Here is a 17,628-nt window from a genome sequence, read left to right as displayed (position 1 = left end):
CCATGCGTGGTGTGAAGAGATTTGGATGAAGGGAAAGCTATCCCCGAGGTATATTGGACCTTTCGAGGTTATCGAGAGAGTTGGGGAGGTTGCTTATCGATTGATCTTACCAGTGCGATTAGGGCATGTTCACAATGTGTTCCATGTGTCGATGCTGAGGAAGTATACTCTAGACCCATTGCACATCATTGAGTATGAGGTTGTCCCTCTTCAAGAGAACGTGACATATGAAGAACAACCTATCAGAATCCTAGCGAGAGAGTTAAATGTGTTAAGGAATAGAGAGATTCCCGCAATCAAGGTCTTATGGTGGAACCATAGAGAAGACGAGGCTACTTGAGAGTTAGAGTCGGAGATGTATGAGAAGTATCATCATTTGTTTAATTTTCAGCTTGAGGTAGTACTTTGAAAATTTCGGGACGAAATTTCTTTAAGGAGGGAGGAATGTAAAACCTGAGGACTTTTCAGGTTGAAAAGTCAAAAAGAAAACTAAAAAAAAAAAAATTTAATTATATATATAAGTGGTGGAACCATAGAGAAGACGAGGCTACTTGAGAGTTAGAGTCGGAGATGTATGAGAAGTATCATCATTTGTTTAATTTTCAGCTTGAGGTAGTACTTTGAAAATTTCAGGACGAAATTTCTTTAAGGAGGGAGGAATGTAAAACCTGAGGACTTTTCAGGTTGAAAAGTCAAAAAGAAAACTAAAAAAAAAATTAATTTAATTATATATATAAGTGGTGGGACCCACTTATTTTAATTTTTTTTTATATTCAGATTTTTTTTCCTTTTTCTTCCCCCCCCCCCCCCCCAACCCCCGCCCTTCTTCTTCTTTTCTTTCCTTGCTTTTCTCTCTGCAACAACCCACGCCCGGGTACCAAGCAACCACCGCCAAAGTTTCCGTTGCCGCCACGCGCTGGAGCTGAAGCATTAGTGGTCGGTGACAATCCCATCCCCAAAATCCCAAGGCCATCGGAGTTAAGACGCATGCGAACAGAGGTGTCAATGTTTAGTTGTCAAAACTTTGACTACGTTTTTCGGCCAACTTAGACCACCGTTCGGCGAGTGGGTGGCATCGTTGGAACCAGTGTGAAAAGAGGAACGTCGCCCACTAAGTCATTTCGGCAAACTCAGAGTTTTTCTCCGGCAAGATTTTGGGTATCTCCGCCACTTTCCGGTGAGCCTGAGCACTTTTTGGACCAATGGTTGGTATGAACGTGATCTACTCATCAATGCGAGCGTTTTGATATATGCCACGCCTACCTTCATCAACGTTTCTGATACACTGCTCACTGCCGCCACCAACCGCTACTATGCACCGCTTGGGTGAGGTTCCGAAACTTGAAATTTTAAATATGGTCATATTATATGTCATTGGACAAGATTTTTAATAAGGAATGCAATGATGATAATCGTTTGCTCATTTGGTGCACGTAGGAAAAACGTGATATTAAAATTGGACTAAATCAATCCAGGATCATAGTTAAGCTTAGGAGCGTCGCTTTGGGCTCGGATTGAAAATTCTAAGCAGGTAGAGACTCAACTTGACTATTGGACTTATTTTACTCGTATTGAATTGCATTAAACATATTCTAATTTTGATATTTATAAAATGTTTGAAAAATTAAAAACTTAATCTGCATGTTTTTTGATCTATTCTGAGGGCATTGAGTGCCAAATATATTTTTGTTCACTTATTTATGCATGTTATGATTTTTGGGTTTTATTCAAATGCAGTTGTTATGCTGCCCAATTTTCTAAAATATAAAGGGAATATGTTTATTTCTTTTCATGTTTACCTGCATTTGGTTATACCGATGAGAGCCATAGTGATCATGATTTGTGCATGTTGTTGTTTCACAACCTAGTCTCTGTGTCATCATAGGTAGATTAGGTGTCCACTCACCTGTAGGTGTAAAGACCTAACATCTGTATACAAGAAATGTTCTGAGCCTCCCCTTGTGGTGGTTATCAGGTCCGGCTACCCGATTTAGGATGTCGGTTTTTCTATGGTGGGTAACGGGAACTAGGGATCTAGTGGACGGTGTTATGTGCACTTTTAGCTATGCTCTTATGATTATTTGTGGTTTCTCTATATTTTGGTTTATACATGATGATGATGTATGTTTTGTTTTCAAAGCTAACCATGTAGGGGTTGTGTTAAACTTTTGGGTCCTATGTTATTAGTTGCTTTCCTACTGAGCTTTATAAGCTCACCCCCTATATCTCTCCTATTCCAGGAGCCTAGTGACGCGAATGTGAGAAAGATGAATTATTGATTGAGCCAATGTGTTTAGCTTATTTCTATTTAGTGTCATTATCTTATCTTTTGAACATTATATATGTATTTGATTTGGAACCTAATGATCGGTATATCTGAATTAGCTATGTAATAGTTAGGAATGAGGAATGGTGGATGCTAAGTATTATTTTTTGTGTTTCTGACTTATTAAATTTAACTGTTTGGTGACTACATAACTGTATGAATATTATTGTTCTATGTATAAAGATACATGATCATGCTTTTATCACTAATATTTTTATATATAGTTATAGGAGTTATTCTATTATTTTAACTTATAATTATAGTACTATTTAATATATACTAAATAATCATTTATAAAGACTATTTTCCAACAAGAGTCAAAGTTTGATCTTTTACTACAAATTATGGATATTACAAATCTACCACGGGTTAAGACTCGGGTCGTGACAATATCTTTGATCGTAGTATGTTGGACTGTTGTATCCTACAATATTTAAAAAAAAAAAAAAAAAGGTTAATGATACATTTTAATACCATTAGTCATATTCTATTATGAGCGTGAAATAAATGTTTATGTTTAGAGCAATGTATGGTTATAAGTTGTGGAACTAAAAATTCACACATAAGGGTGTGAAAGAAACTAAACAATAATAAACAATTACACAAAACACTTATATTATGAGCATTATACACAAATAAACATCAAGATTTATATAGACTAAATACTAATGAAATAACATAAGCTACAACAATATAGTGAAAACTTTTAAACTAATTATAAAAAAAAACAAGTTATCATCAAGAAAACCACCATCATGCTGTGATGACGTCAAATACTTGGATAACATAAAATAAACTTTTTGAGAGAGATTTGTAGAGTGTTTATGAGTCACCCAAAAAAAATGGTAAAAATATTAAGTTTCCTTTAATAAAAAACTATAAAAATATCTTTTATATTAAAAAAATGCGTAGATAATGTTAATATTTTTAACAGTTTTTTTTTTCATTTTAACATAATATTCTTATAAATAAATAAACATGACTTAAACTTAAATAAATAACTAATTAAACTAATTAAAATAAGATATTTTACAATTATAATTATTTAAAAATAATAAAATCATACGTTTTATAACTTAAATAAAATTTAATTAAACTTAAACCTCACTTATTAGAATAATATCATATTAAACATATAATATATAATCAACTAGCAACAAATTTCTGTTTAAAAAAAAATAGCAAATGACCAAAGTTTAAATTCCACTAATAATATTAATATTATATTAAACATATAATATATAATATTTTGTTGTCACTATTAAATTCAAAAACTATAACAAACATAAATTTAACAAAAAATAAATAATTAATTAAAATATGGTATTTTTAAGATATTTTATGATAATTTAAAAATAATAAAGCCAACTCAATATTACAAACGGCTTAAATCACTTAACTTTCTCTAATATATAAAACGTGTGTAGACAACGGAAATTCTTGGTTTTAACGGTTTTTTTTCGTAAACTTTAACGGAATATTCTTATAAATAAATAAATATGACTTAAACTTAAATAAATAATTAATTAAACAAATTAAAATAAGATATTTTACAATGATAATTATTTAAAAATAATAAAACCATATTGTTTACCCAAAAAAGATTTACTTGATGACGTGGCAGATTTAACAAGCACGTGGAATACACATGACCACTTAAGTGTTTACGATTTGTTCGACCATCAACCAGAAGAGAGTTCACTCAGCAGACGACATATTTTATGAGCGACCAGTCTGGTCGCAGTATTTTCGAATATTTCCTACAGATATGTAATTTCGCATTTGTAACGACCCGGATTTTCAAGACTTGATAATGCGGAAATATAAATGTTTTCATTTAACAAAATGTCTCAAAAACCCGTATAAAAAAAACTTTTTAAAGAGTTGTATGACCATACTTAACATTTAGTTACAAACATATTTTATAAAGAGTAGAGTGAGCCTAGTTTAGGAAAATTACACAACATTTCCAAAAATAAAATGGTTTCCCAAAAGGTCAGTCCACATGTACATTTGCAAGGTAGACTCCAACGCTCACTCCTCTGCCTTGCCCTTGCTCTTACCTACAACATGAAGCAACTAGGTAAGCGAAAACGCTTAGTAAGTTCAACCTTCAAACAAAAGCATGTAGAGGATTAGGGTTCCAGATCCATCCGGACCCTACACAATCAATTTCAAGAACGCAAAGCGTCCTGGCAAACTTATGGTCATGCCTGATAACCAATGATAAATTATTTCCTATAAACAGATGAAATCATGCACCAGAAAATCTCAGAACAATCAGATATATTATATCGCAACTAATTCTTATCAACAATTATATCCCTGCACTCAGAAAATCCCAAAGCAAGCAGATATATTATTTCACAACTATATCTTATCAACAAATATATCCCTGCACTCAGAAAATCCCAGAGCAAGTAGATATATCATATCACAATATAATTCGAGACCAACGCTCGACAATTTCCAACAATTCAGGCGTAACGTGCCCTCCAACATAATTGCTAATCTGTAAGAGAGAACCGACTCTCAATACTAAGATCTAGCCAATAAATATCTCCATCAACAGTAACTATCGTGTTACCTAGGGCATCACTACTTATCCAAGAGTGAAATCGACTTTACATGGTTTTACAGAGACTTCTATGCTAATCAGTGGTGTTGGTGAGCAGTTGCCCCTAGGGTGTTCAGCCTCACTCAATCTGGCAACCCCTAGTATCTCTAGGCACTCTCACTGAATGGCCAATATTCACGGTTGTTATCTGGGAATAACTTATTAGAGCACTTGCTCGGGTTCTAACCGTTCACTGATTAAGTAAGCATGAGGGCCCCTAGGTCCCATTTGTTTTGGCGCCCCTAGGTTTAACCAGCTAATCCTCACCTCTTGGCCACTCGCTGCGGTAATGAGCTGGACATAATAAAATCAAGCAGTGTGACGGGGATAAGCCGTCTAGGATATGAAGGATATCTACCGTTCATATTTTCTAAATCGACACTCACTAGACTAACATCTCTAAGCAACTTTCTACGTCAGTCTATATATGTGCATGTATCCCTATACTAACATACAAGACAATAATCGTTTCATGTTGCAGCCATACAATATAAGTTGACTTACTTGGAGTCCTTAGCACTCAGTAGGTTTTCACCCTCCAACGTTCAGTCCAGTTACGCTTAGCCAATACTGTAGTTATTGAGAGGATTTAGTTTGGTGCTTTCATTGAGAGGATTTAGATTGGTGCTATCACAATAACTTAATCATGGTGGTTACTCGGTCGAGGCATGGTAACGAGGCGGATCAACATGATGGGTAGGAGGCCCACCATGCCGCCATATCTGATGAACCAAACCCCGAGATCCAGCAGCGATCGGGAAAGCAGCCGATGGGATAGGACGACACCGGGAGTTCGGTGCCCCGACTGCCAAATCCGAACCCAGGTTACCTGACGGCAACAAAAATGGAGAACATACAGTTGAGGAGTCAGCTATCCAGAGTAACCAAGCAAATCGAGGAAGTCTTGGCCCGACTACCCCCTCTTGCAACTGACGTTAACGTCGGAAAGAGGCAAAGCGGGACTCACAAGTCCCGCAGGGATAGTCGGCCCAGACCCAGCCGATCAGTCAGAACCTCAACCCCAAGTTCTGCACCCATGTCACACCATAACTAGGGAGCTATGTTTGAGGAGTTTCCCAAGGCCAATCAGCAATTCAGCCGATCAGTCAGAACCTCAACTCCTAGTTCGGCACCACCATCGGACGCGCCCAGAAGGGCTCGTGGCAGCTCGCTGAGGAGGTCCGGGGAAAGCTCGCGCAGACAACCTGCTCCGACCAGCCCTCCCATGTCGCGATCAGACCGCCAGGCACAGGAAGCTGGAGACGGTAGAGTAGAACGACCGCGAGCTAGTTTAGTCCGGCCGGATGGGACGAGGATCGCTTCACCAATTAGGCATCCCCCTTCGCCGATAAGATACCCATATCCCTCTCTTCTTGTTCAAGATATTCCGGCGCAGGGGAGCGGCAGAAGGAATCCTCCTCCCACCGGTCCTTCCCATCACCCACGAGCACGTGGGGATGTCCCGGATCCTCACCCATGGCAGCAGGCTCCAAGCTTTTCCAACAGGAGTTACTAGACCAAGAGCCACAGAAGTGCCAGATCCGGTGGAGACCTGTGTAATCGCTTAAGTTCGGCGCAAAGCCCTCGGGCCGACCTTCGAGATCGCCTCAACTCGTAGAGAGGGGATCCGGCCATAAATGCAAGTCATGCTTGCCGAGAGGATGATCTTTCTAAAGTACGTGGCAGTGGGAATATCCCACCTAACCAAGCTCAAGCTTGGAGGGAAAATGTAGAGTCCAAGAACTTTACTTAGCTAGTTAGATAGTAGTATTATAGTATTTATAGTATTATCTTTGTAACTGTGGATTTTTGGTTCAGACCGGGAATTATTTGGACACTCATAGTAGTACTTGTAGATTTTCTAAGTTTAACCTATAGTTTGAGAATATTAATGTTAACCTAAGGTTTGATTATATGACTGATATTAAGGATAATATTTATTATACTATAAGTTTTAGATAAGGACCAATAGGATTTTAAGCACATGTTATGAATGGGTGATTAAAGATTAAGTATTTTGAGGATTAAATTTTAATAAGGGTAAAAGTTTGAATGCTATAAGGTCAGTCAGCAGCTTTGAATACGTTGAGGGCTTAGTCAAGGCTGTTTACTCCATTCAAACTTAGCTAAAAATGTGTAATTTCGTGTTTAAATAATCAGCGTGTGCCGATATATCGCAGCTATAGGGGGCGATATATCGCAGCACGTAGATACGGAAAACACGAGACGATGCACGACAGCCTCGGGCATACTGGCCCAGGCGATATATCGCCTACAGGGGGCGATATATCGCCTACAGGGGGCGATATATCGCCTCCTTCAGCATATTTTGAAAGTTTTTGAATTCCTTTTCCTTTCAGCCATTCAACCTCTTGATAAGTCCAGCACCTTTTTGAACGAGTCTTCAGCCTCTGCTGAACGATTATTCAAATTATTTTCACCTAAAAAGCCATTATTTTTATTCAAGTGAAATTAAGATCCTTTCATGCCTAAACTCTATAAATAGGACCTAGTACCCAGCAATTATTCACCTTTTACTCTAAGTTCAGAGGCTGCAAGTGCTAAGTGAGAGTGAGAGTGTAAACACCTGGGTTGGGGAATCATAAGCTTATCAAACACTTTGGGAAGTAAGGTTCTATAGTATTTCGGTACGAGGTTTAGAGTCTTCAAGGTATTTCCACACTCTAGTTCATTGGTTTTATGTTATTTTCTTTCTCATAGTCTTCTACTCAGTCTTCTAACCTCATTCTTATTTTGGTTAGGAAATCTAAGAACTTGCTCATAAGTTTTTGGTAAGTATGTTTCTCAAAGGTTTAGTCATTCCATTCCTTCCATTCTTTTCATTACTTTTTCTTCAATCTACTCACCCTGTTAATACATGGTTTTAGGAGTGTTCCAAAAGTCCCAACGCTGTCCTCTTATCCCGGTAACTTTGGTAAGGAAAATAGGATAGAAATGCATATGTTATATGTTCTATATGTTATCTTATGTTTCTTATGTTATGATAAGTGTTATGATATGTATGTTTGTAGGCTTGGGCATATGACCCATATGACTAACAAGACCCCAAATAGATTATGGGCATATGACCTACTTAGCTAGTAGGACCCCACTAATCTCATGGGCATATGACTTGTTTAGTCTATGGGACCCCAAGTAATAATGGCCATTATAGTATGTGTATGTAATAAGTGTTATGTTATGTCTTTATGTTTCTTACGAAATTTATGTATATGAAGTATGTGTTAGATTTTCCTTGCTGGGCATTAGGCTCATTCCTTTTTGTTTTATGTGCAGGAAAATAGCTTTAGTGGCGGTAAGGTTCGTGGATGCTTGGAGATTGTGTATCGATGGTGAATGGAATTCAAGGAGTCGAGAGTTCGATTTCGAGGATGTAGTCTTTTATTTATGGGTTTATGTGTAATTTTTCCGCACTTTCTATGTAACTCTTTTATTTTAAATTATGTTTTGTTTTTAAAGGCAATGGGATCCTATATCCTACTTATTTTATGAGAGTAACTTTTATTTCTACAAGTTTCTAATAAATTTATGGTATTTTCGCAAATGTAAGTTTTATTAAGTATTTGTATGTATAGTTTCGTTAATGGTCCAAAAGTCTAGAGTAGTGGGTCATTACAGAAAATAACCCGCCTAACGCGTACAATGGAACTGGAGCTGTTGAATAGCCCCAGAACAACCAAGGGACTAAGGACCAGACCCTAGAACGGTTAGCTCAGATGGAGGAGCTAATGAAGAAACTCTTGTCAGAAAAGGACAAGGACGAGTATGACTCAGGGGATGAGCTCGAGCTTTTTGCCTCCAACATAACAGCCACAACATACCCGACGGGTTTCTGGATGCCCACCTGTCCAAATTTGATGGAGACGGGGACCCGTCGGATCATTTGGGTATGTTCAATACCCTGATGATGGCCCATAATATCGGCCCCGAGCTAAGGTGCTTGATATTCCCTTCAGCCTTGATCGGTCCAGCTAGGCAGTGGTTCAAGTAGTGTAAAAAGCATTCCATCAGCTCATGGAAGAATTTTTCTGCCAATTTCAAGAGGGCATTCCGAGCTTCTCAAGCTTCCCATGTCAAAGCTGACACCCTGGCGAACGTGAAGCAATAGCCTGGGGAACCTTTAAAAGCTTACCTGAGCAGGTTCGCAAACGTCGCGGCTCGAGCCAGAGACACAGACGATAGTTCCAAGCTTATGGCCTTGAGGACTGGAATCCTCGTTGGAGGCGGGCTATGGAAAGAGGTCCAGAGAAGAAGTGTCAGCACCGTGGATGAATTCCTGAACAAGGCCCAGGAATGGATAAACCTAGAAGAGGCGCGAGTATCGGTCGCGGGAACCAGCCAAACCCTTGATCAGCCCGTTGGAGCGGAAACGGATGTCGTGAAAACGACTCAAACCGTTGCCCAGAATAACCAAGGGGGTAAGAGGCAAGAGAAAGGGGAGCGACGAGGGCGTCCAACACGGTCCAAAGAAGAACAAGCCCGCGGAAAAGTTTAAGTCAGTCTACGCAGCCTATACCGAGCTCACAAACACTAGGGAACACATTTTCCTAGCAAATTCTGCCCGCCTCCCCTGGAAAAAGCCGGAGCCTTTGAAACACCAGAAGGCTAAGAGGGACATTTCATTGGCCACAACACTGATGATTGTAGGCATTTGAAAGATGAGATCGAGACACTCATCAGAGCCGGACCTTTGGCTCAGTATGCGCAGAATCGGGTTCCTACTGGTCAACCAGCCCCGGAAGCTCCGGTAAACCAGCCCGGGCCCCGGATAAATTAGGATACCCCTCCTCCTGTAATAGGAGGAGAGGTATCCACAATCTCTGGAGGCCCCCACCTGGCCGGCACGAGCAGAGGTGCCCAGACGAGATATGTCAATGAGTTGAAGGCTCATAATGGAGTGGAATTCGTCTCGGAGCAGCATCTACCCAAACAGCAGCGATTGGAGAGGCAACCAATCATTTTTACCGAGGAGGACGCTGGTCACGTCCAGTTCCCCCATAACGATCCTCTAGTCATAACCGCTCAGCTCGCCAACCGAAGATTTAGGAGGATACTAGTCCATAATGGGAGTTCGGTGAACCTGCTATTTCGGTCTACGCTGGAGAAAATGGGATTGTCTGTAACCGAGCTGAAGGCCACCTCCATGGTGCTGTATGGATTTTCCGGAGAAGGGTCAGTAGTGATAGGAAAAATTGAGCTAGTATTAACCTTGGGAGAGGGACCCCGAACTATCTCAAAGCTCCTCGAGTTTGTGGTTATCGATTTTCCCGCCGCGTACAATGCTATTCTGGGCCGGCCTACATTGATGGCATTTGAGGCCATAACTTCAATCCGCCATCTCCCAGTCAAATTCCTCTCCTCTACGGGGATATGTATGGTCCGAGGTGATCAGCTCGCTGCCAGGGAATGCTATAGCATTTCCATGAAGGGAAAGTCACAACCCGGGCAGCAGACGATGACCATTCAGGGCAGAAGTGAGGAATCTCAGGAAGTAGGATTTATTCCTGAAACAGAAAAACCTCAGGAAGCCAATGGGGAAGGTATCACCTTGAATGATGATATCGACCCCAGGATAGGCGAAGATAGTCCCGAGCTCCAGGCCATCGAAGAGCTCAAAGAGGTGAACATTGATCCGAGAGACCCCTCGAGGGTGGTGAAGCTCGGGAAAAACCTGTGTAATGAGAGAAAGGCGAAGCTACTGAGATTTCTACAAGAGAATCTAGATGTGTTCGCCTGGTCTCATGAAGACATGATAGGGATCAGCCCAAGCATCATCATGCACACCCTCAACTTGGACAAAAACGTGCCTGCGAAGTCCCAGAAACAAAGGCGCCTGGGCACGACCCGAGCTGAGGCCTTAGAAGAGGAAGTAGCTCGACTCTTAAGGTGCAGATTTATTCGTGAGGAAAAATACCTGATCTGGGTCGCCAATCCAGTTTTGGTCCCGAAGCCCAATGGGAAGTGGCGGACCTGCATCGACTTTTCTGATCTGAATAAAGCTTGCCCCAAAGATTGCTTCCCCTTGCCAAGAATTGACCAATTGGTGGACGCCACTGCGGGACATGAGCTCATGTCCTTCATGGATACATAATCGGGTTATAACTAGATCGCCATGAATCCTGCGGACCAAGAACACACTAGCTTCATGACTCCAACTAACGTTTATTGTTACAAGGTCATGCCCTTCGGGCTGAAGAATGCAGGAGCTACATATCAGAGATTGGTCAACAGGATGTTTGCTAATCATATTGGGAAAAACATGGAAGTGTATGTTGACGACATGTTGGTCAAGTCAAAAACTGCCGATAACCATCTCCCCGACCTGAAGGAATGTTTTAAGATTTTAAGACAGTACGGCATGAGGCTGAATCCCCAAAAATGTACCTTCGGGGTTGCGTCAGGAAAATTTATGGGTTTCATAGTCAACACCAGAGGAATAAAGGAGAACCTCGATAAAATCAGGTCGCTACTTGAAATGCCATCACCCCGGTCATGAAAAGACGTCCAAAGTCTAACAGGAAGGGTGGCAGCCCTTAATCGGTTCATTTCCAAATCAACCAATAAGTGTTTGCCATTCTATAACCTGCTTCGGGGAAATAAAAAATTCGAGTGGACCGATGAGTGTGAGTGTGCTTTCCTCGACCTAAAAGCACATTTAGCTGAGCCGCCCGTGTCATCTAAACCAACGGCAAGAGAGCCTCTTTTTCTTTACCTAGCTGTAACGGAAGATGTAGTCAGCGCTGTACTGGTTCGTGAAGAGGACCTATCTCAGAAGCCAGTGTACTACATTAGCAAGAGGCTCCTCGGAGCCGAATCTAGATATCCGATGATGGAAAAGATGGCGTTCTGCCTTATCACGGCCTCCAGAAAGCTTAGGCTGTATTTCCAGTCTCATTCAATCCACGTCATAACCGATCAACCTTTAAGGCAGGTTTTGCAGAAACCTGAGGCATCGGGGCGTCTTTTGAAGTGGGCTATCGAGCTCAACCAATTCGAGATACTATACGTGTCACGAAATGCGATCAAAAGCCAAGCTCTGGCTGATTTCGTGGCAGAGTGCACAAGATTCGAGGAGGAACCAGTGGAAGAACCGGTACGGGCCTTGTGGACGGTTCATCTAATGAGAACGGGTCCGGAGCTGGAGTCATTTTGATATCCCCAGAGGGACATCGTTTCCACTCCGCATTACGGTTTGGATTCGAAGCGTCTAAAAACGAGGCCGAGTACGAAGCATTATTGGCTGGGCTAAGGGTGGCCCGAGAGCTGAAGGCCAGCTCCATCCAGTGCTGTAGCGATTCACAGCTCATGGTAAACCAGTAATCAGGAGAATACCAAGTGCGAGGAACCAAGATGGTGGCCTACCTGGCCAAGGTAAAGGAGTTGTCTACATTTGAGTACAACCTAGTTGAACAGATACCTCGGGAGCAGAACGCCAATGCTGATGCCTTAGCGAAGCTCGCCACCTCCAGGGAGGTTGAAACCTTGGGCCTGATACCAGTGGAATTCTTGGAAAGGCCAAGCATAACGGAAACCGTGAGAGAGGTCGAGATGATCGATGTCAGGCCGACCTGGATGACTCCCATAGTCGAGTACCTCACAACAGGAAAGTTACCAGAAGAGCGAAAGGACGCGAGGAGGATACTTTACCAAGCTCCAAGGTATACAATGGTAGATGGGACGTTGTACCGGCGTGGCCTTTCTTTACCTCTTCTGCAGTGTGTTCTACCAGGTGAAGCCAAAACTATTCTACAGGAGGTGCATGAGGGATTTTGTGGGGATCACGCTGGGGGGCAAAACCTGACCTTGAAGATATTGAGGCAAGGATATTATTGGCCCACTCTATCAAAGGACTCGATTTCTTACGTCCAAAAGTGCGACAAGTGCCAGCGGTTCGCCACGATCGCCCGAGCTCCATCCGTCGAGTTGAAGATGATCTCGTGCCCGTGGCCGTTTGCGGTCTGGGGAATTGACTTAGTTGGTGCCCTGCCCACGGGAAAAGGAGGATTTTACTATGCAGTGGTGGCTATTGACTACTTCACGAAATGGGCAGAAGCGGAGCACCTGGCGACAATTACGTCAAAAAGGGTCCTCGACTTTGTGGTTAAACATATTGTTTGCTAATTCGGGCTGCCAAAGAAGATCATGTCGGATAACGGAACCCAGTTCGATAGCGACCTCTTCACCAAATTCTGCGAAAGGCACGACATAGTAAAAAGTTTTTCCTCCATGGCCTACCCCTAGGCTAATGGACAGGTCGAGGCTATGAACAAGACACTCAAAGCGAGCCTTAAGAAGAGGCTGGGTGAAGCCAAGGGAGTTTGGCCTGAACAGCTCCCCCAGGTGCTGTGGGCATACTGGACCACACACTGAACTTCGACAGGGCACACTCCTTTCTCCATGACTTTTGGAAGCGAGGTCGTCCTTCCTATCAAAACAAAGATATCCTCGCATAGAGTCCGGGCGTTTGACCAAGACCAAAACGATAAATTGCTCAGTGCGTCCCTCGACCTAATTGACAAAAAACAAGAAGATTCGCAGCTGCAGCTCGCACATTATAAAAAAAAATCACTCGATATTTCAACTCAAGGGTCAAGAAAGGTGTCTTTAACTTAGGCGACCTGGTGCTCCGAAGGCTCTTTGTAGCCGATAAGGATCCCAAGGATGGAGTTTTGGGACCAAACTGGGAAGGACCCTATCAAATAATAGAGGTTGTGAAGGAAGGAACCTTTAAGCTCGCTCGGCTTAACAAGGAAACAGTCCCACGAACATGGAACGCTGTGCACCTAAAGAAATATTATCAATAGTCGTGCTTTTGTAAGGCTTAATTATAAAAGCCACCCTGTTTTATGAAAAAATGAGGAGTATATTTCTTGTATCATATGTTCCGTGTGCGTATAGGCTTAAAAGAGCGTGTTCAAAGTAACCAAGAAAGATCTCTTTCTGCTTACTTGGGGGGCATATATCCTGGATACGACCAGGTCCTAAAACTTAGAAGTTAGTTAAATTGATTAACCAGTGTTTTTCCTAAAGAGCACGAGGTGTCGATAAAACTAACACGAACTAAGTTTTAAAATTGATATCCTGGATACGACCAGGTCCTAAAACTTAGAAGTTAGTTATTGATTAACCAGTGTTTTTCCTAAAGAGCACGAGGCGTCGATAAAATTAACGCAAACTAAGTTTTAAAATTGATATCCTGAATACAACCAGGGCCTAAAACTTAGAAGTTGGTTAAATTGATTAACCAGTGTTTTTCCTAAAGAGCACGAGGTGTCGATAAAACTAACGCGAACTAAGTTTTTAAATTGATATCCTGGATACAACCAGGTCCCAAAACTTAGAAGTTGGTTAAATTAATTAACCTGTATTTTTCCTAAAGAGCACGAGGTGTCGATAAAACTAACGCGAACAAAGTTTTTAAATTAATATCCTGGATACGACCAGGTCCTAAAACTTAGAAGTTGGTTAAATTGATTAATCAGTGTTTTTCCTAAAAGGCACGAGGTATCAATAAAATTAACGCGAACTAAGTTTTTAAATTAAATGTCCTAGATACGACCAGGTCCTAAAACTTAGAAGTTGGTTAAATTGATTAATCGGTGTTTTTCCTAAAAGATATGAGGTATCAATAAAATTAACGTGAACTAAGTTTTTAAATTAAATGTCCTGGATACGACCAGGTCTTAAAACTTAGAAGTTGGTTAAAATTGACTGGCAAAGCTTTGCATTCTCAAAGAAAAAGTCAATAAACTAACACGAACTAAGTTTTTACCAAACACATCATATTAAAAAGAAAAATAAGTGATGAAATAACTAAAATCATAAAATTGTCTCGAGGAGAAAACCTCATAATAAATCATTACAAAAGATAAAAATAAAAAAGAAAAATCCTAGGCCCCTCCAGGTTGCTCCGAGGACGTCACCTCCTCAGCATCCTGCTCGCCGGCAGCAGAGGTCTCCCCGATCTCAATCGCCGCTGGCAACTCCGATTGTAGCCGAGCCTTGAACTTCTCCAGGTAATGTCCCCATGCCTCGGGGGCCATGAAGGAGAAGTTGTCGTCCTGGTTGAAGGCCCGGCAGTGGTACAGCATACTCTCCATGGAGAATGCTGATGCCTCCTAGAGCTGAGCATAAAATCCAAAAAACTGAAGAAAGAAAAATGAAACCGATTAAACCGAACACCGAAAAAACCTCCAACGGCGCAAACCGCCACTGTTCGGTCGGTTTGAAAATTTTTTCCGGACCGACCGACCGAACACTATAATATATAATAATATAATATTATATAATTATTAATTAAAAAAATCTGATATGTTTTTTGGGCATCTCTCGGTCTCTACTCTATCGCATTTGCATATACCCAGCAGCTCAGCCCCTCTGTGTCGCCTCCTTCCTCTCTGTCTCCTCCCTCCTTGCCCAAACGAACGGAACGGACTGAGCAAATGCGAATCGGCGACTCGGCGACAGCACTGCCCAACCCACTCCGGCGACCGCTTCACGGACACAGTGACCCGAGGTATGCCATTGTATTATTAATTATCAATTTTATTTTATAGCTTCATTAAAACAGATTGACATATTTATATGTGTGTGTGTGTGTGTGTGTGACTAATGGTTAGGAAGGAAGCTGAAACGAAAAAACAGAGTGAATTGAGTCTAGTACCAATATAAAAAAAAACATTTCAAAATATATATATCTTTAAATGGTATAAATAATAGCAAATAAAGGATTTTGTTTTATGCTCCATTTATTTAGACTTTGGAAAATCGCACTGAGCTATAATCAAGTGAATTATTATTATTATAAAGGTTAACATTGGATTTTAACCTTGTTTTGGATGATGTATTAAGAATATTATTATAGAGTTCCAAGATGGATGAAAATAATATATTGGCTTGTATTTATTGAGAATGTTGTGATGTGAGGATAGAAGCATTGGCTCTGAACCATATGTTTGATTTTGTAAGAAGATTGCCCGACCATTATTGGGTGCTGAAGGGGATGATAAAGTATGATGTGCGTTCATTAGTGGAGGATGTAAACAAATAAATGAAAATTGGCATAATTAGAAATATCCTTAGGCAACTGTGGTGAGCTGAGAATAATTAACGGTTTGAAGAAAAGAAAATCCAATGATTTGGGAATCAATTAAGTTGGTGTTTGATGAAGGGAAGCCTCCTTTGTTTAGAGAACATTTTACTTATTTTTGTTAGTTTGTTGTACATGTATTTTATTAGTCCTTTCGAGTAAGTTCTTGTACTTTGGTGTAACTTAATTGGGCTCCAAAATTGAAGAGGAAGACAGAAAATAAAGGAATGAAAATTATAAGAATTAAAAAAAAAATTATTTCTATAATAATAATAATATTATTATTATTATTATTACTGTTGTTGCCAAAAAGAATAAAAATTGAGGATTATTCTAATGGAAATAGGAACCGTGTTCAGTTGTATTAAATTCAACATGTTTTGATCAATTGTGTATTAAATTGATAATTTTTCTTTAGAGTAATTAAATTAATAATATGATAAGTGTTGTTAGAAGTATTTATATTTATATTGACTAGATAATGATCATAATCATCATGTCTTGTTATTATGTTTTATATTTATTATGTTTTACAAGTTAAACTAGCAAGAAGAAACACAACTTTCATTTATGGGCACATTCATATTATGTTTTATATTTGTTGCTGAAATTGTGTTTATAAATATGTAAATAGATCGTTAATATGGATAACGAGAAAAATTTAGAAGGGATGATGGGGGAGTGGTTGGAGTATGCTGAAACTAATTTGTCAAGTTCTAATGGAGAAGAACAAGCGAAGGAAAGGAAAAAAGAGAACGTACGAAAGAAGAGGAATGATCGACAAAATCAAGATAAGGAAAAAGACAAAGAGATCGAGAAAGAGGATAATGAGAAAGAAAAGGAGAAAGAGGTTGAACAACCAGAAAAGAAGCAAAGGGTTGGAAAGAAAACATCGAGCGTGTGGGATCATTACACTATGTTGCCTGATTGTGATCCTAAGAAGCCAAGAGCTGCTTGCAATTATTGTGGCACCGATTATGCGGCTGATACAAAGTTGAATGGGACTAGCACACTATGGGCACATGTGGAGAGAAAATGTAAGAAGTGTCCTTTCAGTGACTGGGTTGAGCAAAGTAAGAAGCAACAATCAACTATGGATAGATTTACTAAAAAGACAACAACCTGCAATGAAGAAGAAGTCACTTCAAAAGTTTAATCAAAATGTTGTTAGGAAAGTGATCGCCGAATATATCATTATGGATGAGTTATCCTTTAGGCACGTGGACGGAAAAGGATTTCAAAAGTTCATTAAACATTTCTTTCCCACATTTCAGTTCCCATCAAGATTTATTGTTGCGAGAGATATTTACAATGTGTTTCTAGATCATAAGAAAGAGTTGAAGTCGATTTTGGTGAAGCATAGAGTGTCGTTGACCACCTATTGTTGGACATCAATCCAGAATATTAGTTATTTATGTTTGACTGCACATTGGGTTGATGATAATTGGAAAATGCAGAAGAGAATTATCAACTTTATCCAAGTTCCTAGCCATAAAGGGGACTTGGTGGGGAAAGAGTTGATAAATTGTCTTAATGAGTAGGGTATCTCCTCAGTTTCTGTAGTGACGGTTGACA

Source organism: Humulus lupulus, chromosome 4 (assembly GCF_963169125.1).
Source record: "Humulus lupulus chromosome 4, drHumLupu1.1, whole genome shotgun sequence".
NCBI lineage: Eukaryota > Viridiplantae > Streptophyta > Magnoliopsida > Rosales > Cannabaceae > Humulus > Humulus lupulus.
Note: the sequence above shows the minus strand (reverse complement) of the source record.